The 18135-nt window shown below is 39.1% G+C and overlaps 1 protein-coding gene across 2 annotated transcripts in view; it reads right to left on the bottom strand.

Annotated features, from left to right (window-relative positions):
* The window catches only part of CALD1 (caldesmon 1), a 227170-nt gene extending 210809 nt beyond the window's left edge, over window positions 1-16361 (bottom strand). The window contains exon 1 of one of the 2 annotated variants that reach the window (XM_061165844.1): window positions 16261-16361. The gene's annotated coding sequence lies outside the window, so the exon portion shown is untranslated. The remainder of the gene's footprint in view (window positions 1-16260) is intronic. The other variant, XM_061165845.1, reaches the window with a different exon arrangement.
* Between the last annotated feature and the right edge of the window lie 1774 nt (window positions 16362-18135).

Raw genomic sequence — 18135 nt, 5'->3', positions numbered from 1 at the left:
AAAGAGTAAGAAATAAATGTCTGCCATAAGCCACTGAGATTTTGAAACATTTTTTAACCAAGAAAAAGCTAAGTAATATTTATTTCTATAAAGTAAAAATTAAGCTAAAGAAATTTAAACTAAAGAAAATTTAGTTACTTCAAGATTTCAAGATGTAAAAGCTTCTGTGCAACAAAAGCCATCATATACAAAGTGAAAAGACAAGCCAAGAGAAGATGTGCAAGGTATAAAACAAAAGATTAGAATCTAGAATATCAAAAAATGCCTGAAAATCAATTGTGATAGGTATGGGAGGGAGAGAGAGAAAGGCACAAAGACACACACACAGAGAAAAACCCAGTGGAAAATGGGAATAGGATATTACAATCCACAGATGAAAAAAATTCAGAGGCCAAAAACCATGAAATGATGCCCAAACTCATTAGTAACCAGAAAATGCAAGATAATACATTAATATCAGTTCATAACCAGCAAATTGATAAAGAAAAAGACATTTGATTTTGAAAAACTAAATATTGCTGGTAATGTGTATATATTTTGTGTAAGAAAGTAAATTGGTACATTCACTTTGCAGTGATTTGGCAACATCCAGTGATGTTCCGGGTATGCATTTCTTATCTAGCAATTCCATTTTTAGGTATATCTTCTTGGGAAACTCCCACATTCTTTAGCAAGCATGTAAAAGGCAGCTGTTTGGAATATCATCTGTAATTGCAATATCATTGCAAAATTTCCAACAGCCATCAGTGAGGGAGAGGCTATATAAACTAAAGTATAGGATGGAATACTATATAGCAGCTAAAAGGGATGGATGATTGATTCTATTCCTATAAATTATATAAATACCTGTGATGGTAGAACCACACCAAATTCAACATGCTACTACTAAGTCACTTCAGTTGTGATCGACCCTGTGTGACCCCATGGACAGCCTGCCAGGCTCCTCTGTCTATGGGATTCTCCAGGCAAGAATACCAAAGTGATCTCCATGGGATTTTTCCAAGCAAGGGATTTGAACCTACATCTCTTACATCTCCTGCATTGGTAGGCAGACTCTTTACCACCTGGGAAGCCCCAAAGTTCAATACAGTGGTTTCCCATGAGAGGGAGAGAGAATGGTACTGGCCACAAAATCAAGGAACTTGAAAATTTTCTGCAAGATATAAAAGAAGATCTCACGCAATGATGACAAAATTATTATATTTGTGAATTCTGCAGAGCATGTACACAGGTTTTATTCTATCCTTAAACTTTTTTTTTTTTTTTTTTTAAAGAAACTGCTATACAGATGGGAACTCTCTCTCCAGGTCACTAGTACGTGGTCACCTATAGGACACTGGGAAAAGCCATTGACCTTTGTCCTCAGACCAGTGGTGTTCTTCACAGGGCCAGCCTGACTAGCAGGAGAGGGGATCTGCCCTGAATGGGAAGTCCTTAATTTAGTCACACACTTGTAGTACAGCTTTGACACCATGGAAACAGTAGTTACCCTTAAGGGCTAACACCTTAAGCCATAGCCTATGTTTTATCAATAGGGTATGGTTGAAGGGAGAGCCTGCACTTATAGGGCAAAGAAGAAAGAAGGAGGGGCTAGTCTCCCGAGGCACGAGGTAGAAGAAGGAGGACACGGTCTCATGGGATAAGGGTGAGGACTTGACAAGATGGAAAGGGAGTGAGGTGGGAGAAGATCCAGTGTGGCGGGAAGAAGGGCCATCTGAGACAAGTTATTGTTCTCCACTTCTACCCAACAGGATTAAACAATTCCCTCAGTCTCCAACAAGAAATCTCTGTCTCCCTATTTCTGATGGCTCTATGGTTTCCACTCTTCCCTCACTCTTTCTGTTGGGTTTGCTTTCCCCTCAGAGAAAGCAAAGAGGTTTCATTCACAAGAAATTCCTCTTGTCTCTCAGAGCTGTAAATTGGATTCTTCTCAGATAGTTTTGTTCATTCATTCATTCAACCAACCTCTGAACACCTATTACCTGAAAGGCTTAGTGTGAGGCTATGTGCCTTTTGTAATCTTGTAAAAACACTGCACCTGCCTTCACAGAATCACTGTTCTCATGGGGAAGCTCAGACAAGTGCACGAGCTAGACTCCCAGATGGTAAATGCTAACAGAGACCTCCTTACTCTACACGTGTTAACTCAGCTGTAGGTGTTCCCTCTCCCTGTCCTAGGCTTAGGGAAGGCTGGCTGAAATCCAACCAACACCATGTGGTGAGACCTAGTGTCCACTTTTTTACCAGAAAATATGTCTTCTCTCGTTTCAGGAAAAAAAAAAAAAAGTCAGTCTCATAATTGGCTTTGCATTGCAGGCATACTTGTGAGGGGTGCAAATAAGAAAATATTTAAAATATTTGATCTATTTTGGGTGAGGTTTTGTAGCTTTGGCCTGGCAGAATGTCATCTAAGAGGCAGTGATTTCTCTTGGGGGGCAGACTATTTTTAAGATCCAAAGAAAGAGAAAACATATTTTCAAAGATAGTGTAGTCTGGTAATACATGGGGAAGGATGGCTGTCTGAAACAAGCAAACTAGCCATGTACTTAGACACACCTAACCACTGATCAAGCTACGCTGGGGTTGATCACATGATATCCGCGAGAGAGCACGTGTGAGACCTGAGCTGTCTGCTGTCCAGCAGCACCTCACCTCTCGCGCCCGCGTGCATGCCTCTTTCTGCGCTGGTCAGTGTCCTCTGTCCAAAACATGTCTGAGGTTTGGGGGAAGATCACCTTGCATCTTGTTTCTTTGAGCCTCGCTCTTCTCTTTCAGTGTCAAGTTTCTCCAAACGATGCATTTATGGTGCAGTCTCCCCTCACCCCACTTCTTCTTCCATGACCTCCCTTCTTCTTGGCCCTGGACATTCTACCTTCTGTCCCCTCCTCGCCCGCTTCTGAGCAGTCCCGTCTGTGACCCCTGAAGAGATGACCCCTGTGCAGTCCCCCAGCTCTCCTGGCTCTGTCTTGGTGGCTCCTGCCACTGGTGTCCTGACTGTTGTCTTACCTCTCTGGCCTCTCTGATTTTCCCATTTGTTCTTTCTTTTCCCACAGTTCTGACATCCCCCTATGCCCAGGCCTGATCTCCCTCAGAGAGTAATAATATCTGTTTCAAGACCACCAGCCCAGGTTGGATGCATGAGACAAGTGCTCCGGGCTGGTGCACTGGGAAGATCCAGAGGGATGGGATGGAGAGGGAGGTGGGAGGAGGGATCGGGATGGGGAACACATGTAAATCCATGGCTGATTCATGTCAATGTATGGCAAAACCCATTACAATATTGTAAAGTAATTAGCCTCCAACTAATAAAAATAAATGGGAAAAAAAATAATATCTGTTTCACAGGGCAGATGTAAGAATTAAATGAGATAAAATGGTTATGAAGTTGCTTTGTGAACTAAATGCTCATTTATTTATGCATAGGACAAACATTTATGAAGTACTTTCCCCATTCTGAAACTTTTCTTGGTCCTATATAAGGCCCTGTATGGCCCTTTCCCAAAAAGGGGCTTACCTTTTGCTAGAACACACAGGTACTCACAGAAACACAGTAAAGTAGGCAGGTATTATCAAAAAAATTCTGTACAGTGAGGGTCATATTGAGGAACCAGGGAGGGAGAGGTAATTTTTATGTTAGTGGATTTAAAAAAATCTTTTTCACTTGTTCTCACGTTTTCAACAATTACCTCTTCTGATATGAAAAATAAAAATACATATTTAGTGTTGAACTTTAGGTTTTATCATGAATTTCCTTGCTCAGAAATCTTCAATATCATCTTACCACCAAAATGATAAAGTCAAAACTTGACTTGGCATGTTACAGTGATTTTCATAATCACCCTCTTTCTTGCTTCTCTGATTGTTCTGACACAAACCACTCGCCTTCCCATTCTGATCCTGCACCTTCTGCCTCAGGGACTCCAGTCACCTGGCTCCTCCTCCTTCATGCTTTCGGAGCCCCAGATCCACCTGAAAAACCATCACTAAAATCTCAGCCCTCAGTTAACAGTCCTCTTTAAATGAATTACAAACTTGATGTCAAACCGACTCATTTTCTATTTATCCATTACTGATTTGATTATTTCATTTGGATTTTTACATCCTAGATTAATTAATTAATGATGGCTTAACCAGTTATTTCACTAATGGTTAATTAATTGATAGTGAAATCCATAAAGAAAGCTGAGGGCCAAAGAATTAATGTTTTTGAACTGTGATGTTGGAGAAGACTTTTGAGAGTCCCTTGGACTGCAAGGAGATCAAACCAGTCCATTCTAAATCAGTCCATTCAGTCCATTCTAAAAGTCAGTCCTGAATATTCATTGGAAGGACTGATGCTGAAGCTGAAACTCCAATACTTCGGCCACCTGATGCGAAGAACTGACTCATTGGAAAAGCCCCTGATGCTGGGAAAGATTGAAGGCAGGAGGAGAAGGGGATGACAGAGGATGAGATGGTTGGATGGCATCACTGACTCATTGGACATGAGTTTGAGTAAACTTTGGGAGTTGGTGATGGACAGGGAAGCCTGGAGTGCTGCAGTCCATGGGGTCAGAGTCAGACATGACTGAGCGACTGAACTGAACTGAATTGATAATCAAAAAATATTTCTTGATTGTCTGCTATGCATTGTTAACACTATCAGGTCCTAGTGATGCAGTGGTAAACAAGGCACAGAACTTGTAAAAACAGGGGCCAGGGACCTCCTTGGTGAACCAGTTAGTGCAAGGGACACAGCTTCAGTCCCCGATTTGGGAAGATCCCACACGCCTCATGGCAATGTAGCCCGTGCACACAGCTACTGAAACCTGCATGCCTTAGAGCCCGTGCTCTACAACAAGAGAGGTCCCCGCAAAGAGAAGCCCTCATACCACAGATAGAGAGTAGCCCCTCTCCCAGCAACAAACACACGGGGCAGTAAAAAATAAATAAATAAAATTAGTAAAAAGAATTTTTTAGTAGAAAAAAAAATAGAAACAGGATCATACTTAAAATTCTGGGCCATCTATTATGCTTACTTATGTTCCTCCAACACTGCTTTGGGCGACCAGAATTGGGAAATACAAGCAAATGAAATAGTAAAATCTTGACAAAAACTATCTTTTTCAACTGTATGCAAACCTAGGACCAAAACTGAGAGTTCAAGTGAGTGCTTGGGGACTGGTGAGTGTGACTGGGTCTAGGCCAGGAACCCTGGAGTCTTGCTGTTGCAATCCTAATTAAGAGGAGCAGGTGGCTGGGGGAGGTGAACTCCCACATGCACATGGATACCAGACATACCTCAAACAGAACTATCCATGTATGGACTTTTGGGGATATTGGGTTCTCATGGCTCTTCTGGAAGGCAGGGAAGTAAGAGCCATGATAAAAATAACAGACAAGTGGGTATGACTAGTGTTGCCTTAGAAACTAGAGTGCTGACTTATTATCTAAAGGCTAAAATATATCCTGAGACAGAAAATTTAGGTGGCCATTTCAATCAAGTCTCCTTTCCAACAGGCAGCTTAGGATGCCAAGGGAGGTATTAGGGAAAGTTCTGACCCAAAGCCCAAGAGGCTGGCCAGTTTGGAGGGATGATTTCACTTCTTCAGTGGTGACTGACTAAAATGCCAGTCTTTAAGGAACATTTCTGTCAGAAGAATAGGACTCCATTGCTGAGAGAACGTCTCCTAAAATAGTACTGGGGGAATACTGGCATTTTCTTCTGTCCAAATCTCTAAACATCAGACTTCTCTTTGCCTATTCTACCATCTACATTGAATTCTTTCAACTTATGTATCTCAAATTTATATATTATTTGTAACTGACTATCTCCACATAATCTATAGGAATCTATATTACAAGAAATTATCTCCAGAGAAGGACTACCTCTATATCTGTTCTCTGTTGAGTGGACAATTTCTGGGAAGTTTTCATTTAAGTCAATTATTCATAATCTGTCCATATCTCTTTCTCTATATGCACACACAGTCACAAGCAAATATTCATCTCTGTATCCCAATACATAGTATAATACCTAACACAAAATGTTATGGAATGAATGAATGAATTTTAGAGAAGCTGGGCTGGATGAATCACAAGCTGGAATCAAGATTGCTGGGAGAAACATCAATAACCTCAGATATGCAGATGACACCACCCTTATGGCAGAAAGTGAAGAACTAAAGAGTCTCTTGATGAAGGTGAAAGAGGAGAGTGAAAAATTTGGTTTAAAGCTCAACATTCAGAAAACTAAGATCATGGCATCCAGTCCCATCACTTCATGGCAAATAGATGGGGAAACAGTGGCAGACTTCATTTTGGGGGGCTCCTAAATCACTGCAGATGGTGATTGCAGCCATGAAATTAAAAGACACTTACGCCTTCAAAGGAGAGTTATGACCAACCTAGAGAGCATATTAAAAGGCAGAGACATTACTTTGCCAACAAAGGTCCATCTAGTCAAGGCTATGGTTTTTCCAGTAGTCATGTATGGATGTAAGAGTTGGACTATAAAGAAAGCTGAGCGCCAAAGAATTGATGTTTTTGAACTGTGGTGTTGGAGAAGACTCTTGAGAGTCCCTTGGACTGCAAGGAGATCAAACCAGTCAATCCTAAAGGAAATCGGTCCTGAATATTCATTGGAAGGACTGATGCTGAAGCTGAAGTTCCAATACTTTGACCACCTGATGCGAAGAACTGACTCATTGGAAAAGGCCCTGAGGCTGAGAAAGATTGAAGGCAGGAGGAGAAGGAGATGACAGAGGATGAGATGGTTGGATGGCATCACTGATTTGATGGACATGAGTTTGGGAAAGCTCCAGGAGTTGGTGATGGACAGGGAAGCCTGGTGTGCTGCGGTAAATGGGGTTGTGAAGTATCGGACATGACTGAGTGACGGAACTGAACTGAAAATCATTCCCAAGTCTGGGGATTCTTCTTACTTTGGAAACAGTTAGCTAGGAGAACTTTCAGCAACACTTTCAAGCCAGCACTCTTAACACTCTTGCCTTCCATAGAAGAAAACCATTGCTAGGGATTGGTCAAGTTCAAGGACTCCAATTGGGCTAGTTTTCTAGGCATTAGGAGCTAAAGCCTCAGCGTAGAGCTCCTTAGGGTCAGATGCTGTAGCTTTTCCAGATTAGAGTATTAAGGAGAGCTGGGCCTATCCTCAGGAGAGCAGCGGGCCATTCATCTTCTCCACGCCCTCCTCACATACTTCCTCTTCAGTTTTCTGGCTAATGGGCTTCTTCCTCAATGGAGGGATAAAATCCAAGATTCAACTGTAGATTCAATTTAATCTGACCAATCTCCCTTGGCAGTTATCCTGGATTTGGGGCCAGATCTCCAGCTAATAGATGAAAAGATACTTCACCCAACACTGGATTCTGTACATTATTTCTCTTGAGAAACTCAAAGAGAAGGCTGCTTGATTGTGTGGATCTAATTTGAGTGTTCCTAGGTCCCTGATAAATACCATCCCTTTAAGATAGTTTATAATCTGCAAAGACTTTGTTGCAAATATTTCAAAAGTAATAATAAGCCATATAATAATAATAACATACAAATAATGGTAACTATCTATATCTACCTATATATACATATATATTGTGTAAACTTATTTGCACATAAATAATCTATTTATTTATACATAATATATATAATAATTTAATACAATGTTATAGTACTCTAATACATTATTTAATTTAAATAACACTCAATTTATTAATTATTATATATTAATTAACCTATTTAGCACTTTTATCCCAAGTAACCATTTCATTCATAGTATCATCACTTTTCTCTTATACATTCCTGTAAAGTCAGTTGGCAAATGTTATATTTACTAATGTGAAGCAAAGAAAGGTTAGGAACCTGCCCTCAGAACACAGAAAAAGTATAGATCACAAATTAAGCAATTTTAATGTCATGTAAGGGGTTTCCCTGGTGTCCAGTAGCTAAGACTCTGCACTCCCTTTTCAGGGGTCCTGGGTTCAATCACTGGTCAGGGAATTAGATCCCACATGCTGCAAGTACAGTTCCCGCCTGCCACAACACAGACCAAAGATTCTGTATGCCTTAACTCAGCTAAGACCTGGTGCAGCCAAATAAATAAGTAAAAATAAATATTCCAAAATGATTTTTAAAAAGTCATTTAAGCAGTCTGAGCTTTAGTTCTTTCATTTACATAACAGCTCCCCTGAAGAGTTGCTATGAAGATCAAATAGATTAATAAATGTGAACATGTTTTATAAACTGTTAAAAAAGTACTTAGCTATGAGTGGTTACCATCATCAGCACAGAACTGAGATTAAAATCCAAGTGGTCTCCTGACTGTCAGTTGTTTTTTTTCTTTTTTTTTTAACTTTAAGTTAATCTACTGCAAATTTTCTTCCTGTGAGATCTTGGCTCTTGATAGATTATGGAACAGTGATCTTAGCAGCCGCAGAACTTTTTCTGATACTTGTCATTCCGAAGAAATTGGTGAAATTCCACCGTGTGCAGAGAAAAACACTAAAGTTTTTCTTAAATATTGGAATAAGATACTTTTGGAAAACTGGGTTGGGATGAGGAATATGGGTGGGGAGAAGCAAAAATAAAACTTAATGTTGTTTTCACAACATCCTCTTATTTCACCTCTCCGCACTGAAGACAACCATTCTCTTCTATTAATTGTGCATTTTTGATATTACATGTCTTCTTCCCAAGTTTATTGGTATCATTTTGTGTGCATGTATCTTCAGCCACATGGGGATATGCCTAGTCCAGTGTCTCTTGGGGATTTTTAAACAAGCCTTGATTTGGGGAATTTCCATGTAATATCAGCTTCATCTGTGTGAAAGCCCTCAGGCTGGAAGAGAAAGGACTAGAAAAGGGTGCTGAGCTGAGTGACAGATAGCTGAGTGTTTTGTGGGTTATTTTAAGTACATATTTCCAGGAAGAGAATGCTAAGCTCTGTGTGAACTTGATTTTCTCACGTGTGAACATGAGAATAGCAATAAAGGCAGAATATTTCCCAGCACCCCTTTGAGAAATAATAAATAAATGTGATAAGAAACTGTTTCAGAAAATAAAACAGACTTTGAAATAAAAAAGCAGCCAGCCAGAATTCCACATGTTGCTGGAAATTGTTTCACATTTTAACCATTCCTATCAGGCTAATGGGTGATAATCAGTAACTTCATCCTCACATTCTTATAATTGCACATTCATGTACATTCAGTAGGTGCTATGGATATTTTAAAGAAAGAAGAGCTAACTTCATGTGTTTGTAAATATATTTAGACTCTTATCCCAAATGATTAGTTCATACAAATTTTAAATATCTATAACTAAACTTATTATATATATATATATATATATATATATATATATATATATATATATATATAATCAAGTGTATCAACAGGGCAATCATCCCAGTTCTAAAATGAGATGGTTAGACTAGAATATCTCAAGGCATTTCCAGTTCTAAGAATCTGTAAGTCCAGGATTTGACTTTGACTTTGCATTATCTCACACTAGCTTTAAGAAAGAAGAACAGAGTTGCAAATAACAGTCAGAATAAGCTAGCATCACTCAAAAGTACCAGCATACCTGGGGAGAAGGGAGAGGAAAGTTAGTTTTCATTCAATTGGTCTACATGGAAAGCAAATATGGACAACGAGATTTATACTTCAGGTTGTTTTTTCTTTCAACCAATAACCAAATAACTAAGTCTTGGATTTAAACAGCTCTCATAGAAAAGGATAAATTGACTTGAAGTTTTCTGGCTAAGAAAGACAGATTAATGCCAAGTCCAATACTTTGGCCTCTGATGCAAAGAGCTGACTCATTAGAAAAGACCCTGATGCTGGGAAAGATTGAAGGCAGGAGAAGAGGATGACAGAGGACAAGATGATTGGCTGGCATCACTGACTTGATGGACGTCAGTTTGAGCAAGCTCCAGGAGATGGTGAAGTACAGGGAAGCCTGGTGTGCTGCAATCCATGGGGTTGCAGAGTTGGACACAACTGAGCTACTGAACTTCTCTAATATCATACATTGTAAATAAGAGCAAAACAGCAACTCTGAATGAAGCAAATCAGTAAAGTGTCTAGAAAAAAGAACTAATAATAATAATGCTTTTTTTAAAGTTAAGCTTCTACAACATTGTAAAGCAACTATACTCCCATTAAAAAACAAAAAAAGTTTTTCGTTAAAGTTAAGCCTGCTATTGGCTTCTTTCACCCTGCAAATGTGTATTTAGTGCTGACTATTTGTCAAACTGGGCTACCAGATGTATCTTACACTTAAGGTCCTCATGGCCCTATAGAAAAGCTCAAATGCTTTACACTTTTGTTGCAAGTGATCTATACATTTAAAGCTAAAAGATATAGTTATTAATTTTTATTAATTTACTATGTACATGGTTAAATCAAGTTAAGCATTTTCAAGTCAAGCACAGTATTCAGGAAAAAAAAGTTTGGCTGCTTAACTGGGCACCAGAATCTTGTATAGAAGCATTATGTAAGATCCACCAGTTCTAACTATATGTTTATAAGAGCAACTAGACAGGGTTTTCAATGTAGGAACTCTATAAATATGACAGACAAATTAATAAGATAGACTGAGCCTCCTCTCAGAAGTGAGAATTTCACATAATTTGCAACACAAAGTTTAACATCAAGTTGTATACTATGTATTAAAGCCAATATTAAATGGATTCTTATTTTAATCTCAACCTCTCAGTTATTAGTAGATAGTGATAACCCTAATGTAGCTAAATGAGTACTTTCTCCAAATATTATTTTACTCATAAGACCGTAGTGTAGAACCCCCAAATGCACTCAGGAGTATAGGAAAAAGGAGTATATAATAAAGGTAGTATTTTAGATAAGGGGATAGGATAACTATCCAATAATTTGTTGGGACTATTGGTTATGATTAATAGGAAAAATAATGTTTAGATTCCTATTTCACATCATTTATAAAATTTAATAATTTTCAGAAACATTAAAGATACAAGCATTAAAAAAAAAACTATGAAAACAATCAGAGGAAATACAGGAAAAATGTCTCATTACCTTTGGTAGGAAAGACCATTTTAAACAAGACAGAGAAGGCAAACAACACGAAGGAAAAGACTGATTAGGTATGACTATTCTACTATGAAAAAAATAACACAAGCAATGTTAAAAGACAGGAGACAGATTAAGGATAAAATGCTTCCATAATTTATTACAAACAAAAGATGAAGAACTGCCGTGAGACTGTGTAAATTGTACACTGTACACCACCAGGGGGAGACTTTCCTGTGGACCACAATGTGAACGGTGTCCCTAAAGTTGCCTTGATCAAAATCCAAGATACTCAAAGCCCTCCTATGTCAATAAGAAGAAAAGATCAATAAACCATCCAAGAATACTGTGCAAAGGATATGAAAAGTGAATTCAAAGAGAAGGAAATACAAGTAACAATAAACATATACAAATATGTCAAATCTCACAGTCAAAGAAGTGCAAATTGGAACAACAATGAAGCATATTTTCACAACATCAATAACGAGAAAACATTTCACATCAATTAAGAAATACCATTTCAGATCGACAAGATGTAAAATATCATTGTTGGCTAGGGTATAGTGAAATGGTACCCTCTTGCATTCCTGGTATGAATGTGATGATACACATTTAAATTAAAAATGCATATGCCTAGGATCTAACAATTTTATTTCTCCATTTAAAGAAAGCTCTACTCTCACATATATAAGCTATTTATGGCAGAATTATTTGTAATCACATAAACTAGAAACATCTTATTTGTATGCAGATAGAGTTTAGCAGTTAAGTAGAATGAGATAGATCTGTATGTAGTGAAATCAAAGATCTTCATTATATACTGTTCTGTGAAAGAAGTAAGCTTCATAATGACACGTATGGTATGATACCAGATACATAAAACTTACTCTCACACACACATTAATTGATTTTATAATATAATATCTATATTACATAATTATATGTATTATATAACATATATGTATGTCGTTGTATGTAAATGCACTGGAAGGGTTATACCTCAGTTTTCGGGGGATACCTCTGGGAGCCAACTGGGATTAGGCATGGAAGTCAGTTTTAGTTACTTTTAATGTTTGCATTGTTGAACAGGAGAATATATGTGTTTTCTATTGACATTTTAAAAACTTTACACTTCCATTCTGTGCTTGCACCCTTGAGACAACTGTGCTACTAAAAAGTCACAAAGAAGACATGTTGCAGGAATTAAAAAATGATAGTGGCATCTGTACAAGCTAAAGTAACCAACACTAACATTTATTGTGCACTCCCAGATTCACCTGAAGACTATTACTTGTCATTCATTTTTCTTCCCCTCTACCCTTTATAATGTTCCTTCTTTCCACATCTCAGTGATAACTGGTGCAAAGGTTGGATTTATAATTCAATCTTACATAACTCAGGCTCAAATTTTATTGGCAGAAATGTAAGTTGCATAATTACTCGGCAGCAGTTACACATTCTTGACACATTTATTCCTAGAGCTTGAACTCTGTACATGCATGGACACATAAGAAATTCCCCACTCCTGATGCCTCTTCTCTGGCTCTTGGAAGTACATTTATGAAGCACGATAGATAGTTTAACTTTTATAATGCGGATGGTTTGGAGTAGCCAGGAAAAGAAGCTTAACCTTCACATACTGAAATAATAATTTATTCCTTGGAGAGTTTTGGGCTGGATGTGCAAATGCAAGCATAAAATGAAAAATTAATGTGGAAATTATTTGACTAGTTGTTTTGACTAGATAACAGATTTCTTTGGCATAACAAAGACAGATTCATTTTTCTGACAGTCTTGAGATGCCCTGCTTAACCTATATGAAATAAGCATTCTGTCCAAGTCAAATACCCAAGACAGATCACCAAGCTCTTGAAAGTTATTACCTTAAGCTTTCATGTCTGCTCTCATGATTCCTCTGCCACTTGAAGATTCCTGTTAACTTGCTCCTGGAAATCTCCTCCCAGCACATCTCAAGTTTAAAATGCTGCAAGAACGACATTAACTGAAAAGAAACTAAGAGGCCTGGGCCTAGGAATCAAAAGCCAAAATAGCATAGATGATAGACATAATTTCTCTATTGACAGCGAAGGCTTGGAGGAGAAAGGAAGATGTGGGAGTTGAACGTCCCAATAAAGAGATGATGAGAAATGAGATTTAAAAGACATAACTATGGTCTTAGATACTGGGAGGAGTGATGGATGCATGGCCAGGGAAGTGTGTATAACCAGAGTCTAACTGACTTGGCTGAAAAACTAAAGAAGGAGAGGGAGACAGTCACCTTGATAAACCTATGAAAGTGATACCTGTAGAGGACAAGTGTAAGATGAGAAGAAGAATAAGAGTATTGGGAGGGACTTAGTATTTTGTACCCATAAAATATTGGTGAGGAGAAGGAAATAACTGATAGACTTAATATCCTTATACTAATAATATCTGTCATTGATTATTTACTCCCTGCATATCACTTAAACTTAAGAACAATCCTTTAAAGTAGGTACCACTATTGCTTACATTTTACAGATAGAGAAATGAAGCTTATAGAAACTAAGCTTATAGACATTTAAGAAGCTGTGTTCACAAGGACACGCACAGCAGGTAAAAGGGAAGGCAAGGATTTAGATATGGGCAGTCTGGTCCAGGGGGCTTCTCAGGGGTCTTCCCAGGTGGCATAGTGATAAAGAATCTGCCTCCCAATGCAGGAGCCACAGGAGACACAGGTTCGATCCCTGGGTCAGGAAGATCCCCTGGAGAAGGAAGTGGCAATCTGCTCCAGTATTCTTGCCTGGAAAATTCCCTGGACCCAAAGGAGCCTGGCAGGCTACAGTCCATGGGGTCACAAAGGGTCAGACACGACTGAGCAACTGAGTGCACACACACACAATGTGGCCCAGGATTCACACTACATCATACGGTCTCTCTAACCTACCGAGTGTGTAGTGTAAGCAAAGTGAGCTGGAAACTATAACACAATGTGATTTTTGAGACATGGTAGGAAGAGATTCCATACTGAAATATGGTGAGGGGAGAGCAAGTCCTAATCCTAAATGATGGGCCTCTAATAAGAAGCCTGGGTGGTATTATATGTCAAGGAGCGATTCACATGAATAACCTATGGAAATGGGTTACATTTAATGGAAACACTGTATAGTGAGGATGAGTTAGAGAAGAAACAGCTTGCTTTGGGATTGTTAGGGGCCGTCTGCTCAGAAGGAGAACATTAATTACACATTTCTGACAGATAAAACTAGTACAAGAGTAAGAGCTGGAATTAATCATTGAATATAAATTATGTATATATAGCGGTACTGGGTTTCCCAGGTGGCACAGTGGGGAAGAATCCATCTGCCAGTGCAGGAGACTCAACAGACTTGGGTTCGATCTCTGGGTTGGGAAGACCCATTGGAGTAGGAAATGGCAACCCACTCCAGTATTCTTGCCTGGAGAATTACATGGACAGAGGAACCTGGTGGGCTATGGTATACAGGTTTGCAAAGAGTCAGACATGACTGAAGTGACTTAGCATGCACACATTTATTCTTTTATTTACTTTGCTAACAGCTCTATATCTGATTAGCAGGCTTTAAAAACATGTTAAATTCTCTCTGTTCAAATAACTAGTAGCAGTTTAACTTCTGAATGGACCCAAACTAATAGAGAAAGCATTGGGAATGCTAAAGCCCTGAGTGAGCAGAAAATAGCAAAACATAAACAATTTTAAAAAATCCATGGCAACCAATGGAGTTTTTAAAGGGAATTTCATGATCAAGAGGAAGATCAAAGGAAGGCCAGATGTTTGGAGAGGATGGTAAAATGGCTGGTGTCATTTTATTGGAGGATTTAGAATTTAAGCTGGGGCATCGATGGGCAGAAATGTGCCAGAGGAAGTCATCCACTGGAAAGGTGTTACTCAGAGGACAGGTAGGTCTCAGGATCCTGAGGGGCAGTACCCATCCCGACTCAGAGTTCCCCAGTGCTCTCACCTTATCAGAACAGTTGTTTTGGGGTTTCTGAAGGGATCATTCTTCTTTCTTCCTCTTACTTCTCTAGTTTTGAGAGACCTGCTTTTCCTAGAAGGCTTTTCTTTACTGTGAATTGCATTCCCTAAGGGGGTCTCAGAATTTGCTCTTTCTGTGAGATCAAGAACGTCTTTGCTCCAACCCTGAGCTCTAGAAATCTATGTGTCCTCTAAACAAAACTCCAGAAATGTCACCCACTCTTGCACCTCTGGCATCTCAGACATCTGTGTATTTCCTAGGCACTATTAATACTCCCTGCTGTTTTCTGGAACTTTGAAAAGCCCCCGTCTAGGGTTGGCTAAACAGAATCCCTTCATAAAGTTAGAGTGTCCACCTCGGTCCCTGGCTGGGGTTCCATCTTGCCCTTCTGTGCCAGAAGCCCTTTGAGGCTAGACCCACGGCACATTTGCCCTTGAGCTCACTCTTTTGGCTTTGGCCTTGAGAGTCCTGTTCCTTGCTCTGCACTCTTGGGTCACTTCCATTGTTGGGGCCAGGGCTGAGGGGCATTTCTCTGTATTTGTGAAGAAGTATAAACAAGCCTCTGTTTTCGTTTCTCTAGCCTCTTTAGGCTAACCTCTAATTATTATTTCTCATCAATTTCTTCCTTCCCCAAAGTCCAAGTATCCAAATGACAGGACTTAAGTTCTGTGACCCAAAGTTATCACTGCTGGAGATTTCAGCCCAGTTAGGCTCTTTGCACGGATTGCCCACAGATTCTCCCCAATCATCCCAAACTAATAGCAGCTGTTTCATCAGATCGACACAACCATGAGAAATAACACTATGCATTACAAACTGAAAAATAAATTCCACCATTGCCACAATCAAAAGGCTTCCCAAGTCTCCCAGAACTTTTAGACACTGAGTAATCAGGACAGGAACTATCTTTCCTACCTTTTCTTCCTCCTTTTAATTCTTCTACCACTTGTTCCTCATCTTCTCATTACTTACATATTAAGACCACATCATACCATGTATTATATATAGGGCAACCATGAGATGAGAGGTATTAAAAGGAGACAGTTTATTTAAAAGCACTATTTTAAGGAATGGCAAAGCAAACCCCACCCCACCTTTTTTTTATGTAACCAGGGAAAATTTATCAGAGAAGACAGGTCTGAGAAGTGAAAGCTGAGTGGCAATTGCCCCTTGGAATTTAGCTTAAGTTCACCCTTCCTGCATATGTTTTGATTTAAAATAATTACCTTTTGTTGAGCATTACTCTCAGCTCCCAATTACTTCTGCTTTCAGTTCTTCAAGGAAGGCACCCCTGAGTACGGTGTGAGGGAGTCCGTTAAATTCAGACTTCTTGAAAACAGCTTGGTATTTTCAACTAAATCTAGTAGTGGAATGTGGGCTTAACTGGCCCCACCCAATTTCTCCCACCCAGATATTTTTCCTTTTTGTCTAGTAAAGTGTCATCTGTTCCCAAGGAAGAAAAAAAGAAAGAGAAAGAAAAATGTTTACTTGGGTTTACTTTAGGTTACACTCTAAACTGCTCAGTTGATTCTGACCAAATTTAATATGCTCAGTACTGAGTTTTGATAGAGAAAATAAGGGAAGTATTTATTTGAAACTTAGAAAGTGGAGCTTTGACTTTTTCTATCCTTATTTGTAAGAACATTTTGGTCTCAGGCTACTGCTGTGCAGTAGATCTGGCCTTGGATGCATTTATTTCATTGCTAAACAAATACTACTGTGCCTTTTAAGTACGAGGTACTATGCTAAATAGTGTGAAGATACAAATTATGATCCACATAGCCATAGGCTGTGTGGATCACAAAAAACTGTGGAAAATTCTTTAAAGAGATGGGAATACAAGACCACCTTACTTGTCTCCTGAGAAACCTGCATATAGGTCAAGAAGCAACAGTTAGAACCAGACACGGAGCAATTGACTGGTTCCAAATTGGGAAAGGAGTATGTCAAGTCCATATATTGTTACTCTGCTTTTTTAACTTATATGCAGAGTACATCATATGAAATGCCGGGTTGGATGAATCACAAGCTGCAATCAAAATATTTCCAGGAGAAATACCAACAATCTCAGATATGTAGATGATACCACTCTAATGGCAGAAAGTGAAGAGGAACTAAAGAGCCTCTTGATGAGGGTGAAAGAGGAGAGAGAAAAAGCTGGCCTAAAACTCAACATTCAAAAAACTGAGATCGTGGCATCTGGTCCCATCACTTCATGGCAAATAGAAGGGGGAAAAGTGGAAGTAGTGACAGATTTTGTGTTCTTGGGCTCCAAAATCACTGTGGGTGACTACAGCCATGAAATTAAAAGACACTTGGTCTTTGAAAGGGAAGCTATGAAAAACCTAGACAGCATAATAAAAACTAGAGACATCAGTTTGCCAACTAAAGTTCATCTAATCAAAGCTATGGTTTTTCCAGTAGTCATGTATGGATGTGAGAGTTGGATCATAAAGAAGGCTGAGAGCCAAAGAATGGATGCTTTTGAACTGTGGTTCTGGAGAAGACTCTTGAGAGTCCCTTGGACAGCAGGGAGATCAAATCAGTCAATCCTAAAGGAAATCAACCCTGAATTATTCATTAGAAGGACTGATGCTGAAGCTGAAGCTCTAATACTTTGGCCACCTGATGTGAAGAGCCGACTCATTGGAAAAGACCCTGATACTGGGAACAACTGAAGCCAAAAGGAGAAGGGGGCAGCAGAGGATGAGATGGTTAGACAGCATCACCCCTCAATGGACATGAATTTGAGCAAACTCTGGGAGATGGTGGAGAACAGAGGAGCCCGATGTGCTACACTCCATGAAGTAGCAAAGACTCAGACATGGCTTAACAACTGCACAGCGACACAGAGTACGATGCAGATCTTCCTTGACTTACAATGGGGTTACATTCAGATATTGTAAGTTGAAAATATATTTAATACACCTAACCTACCAAACACCATATGTTAAATGCACTTAGAACACTTACACTAGCCTGCAGTTGGGCAAAATCATTTAATATAAGGCCTATTTTATAATAAGGTGTTGAATAGCTCATGTAACTTATTGAACACTGTACTGAAAGTGAAAAACAGAATCGTTGTGTGGGTACAGAAT

Source organism: Dama dama, chromosome 18 (assembly GCF_033118175.1).
Source record: "Dama dama isolate Ldn47 chromosome 18, ASM3311817v1, whole genome shotgun sequence".
NCBI classification, from domain to species: Eukaryota; Metazoa; Chordata; class Mammalia; order Artiodactyla; family Cervidae; genus Dama; species Dama dama.
The sequence above is the reverse complement of the archived record's forward strand: the minus strand, read 5'-3'. Positions and strand labels throughout refer to the sequence as shown.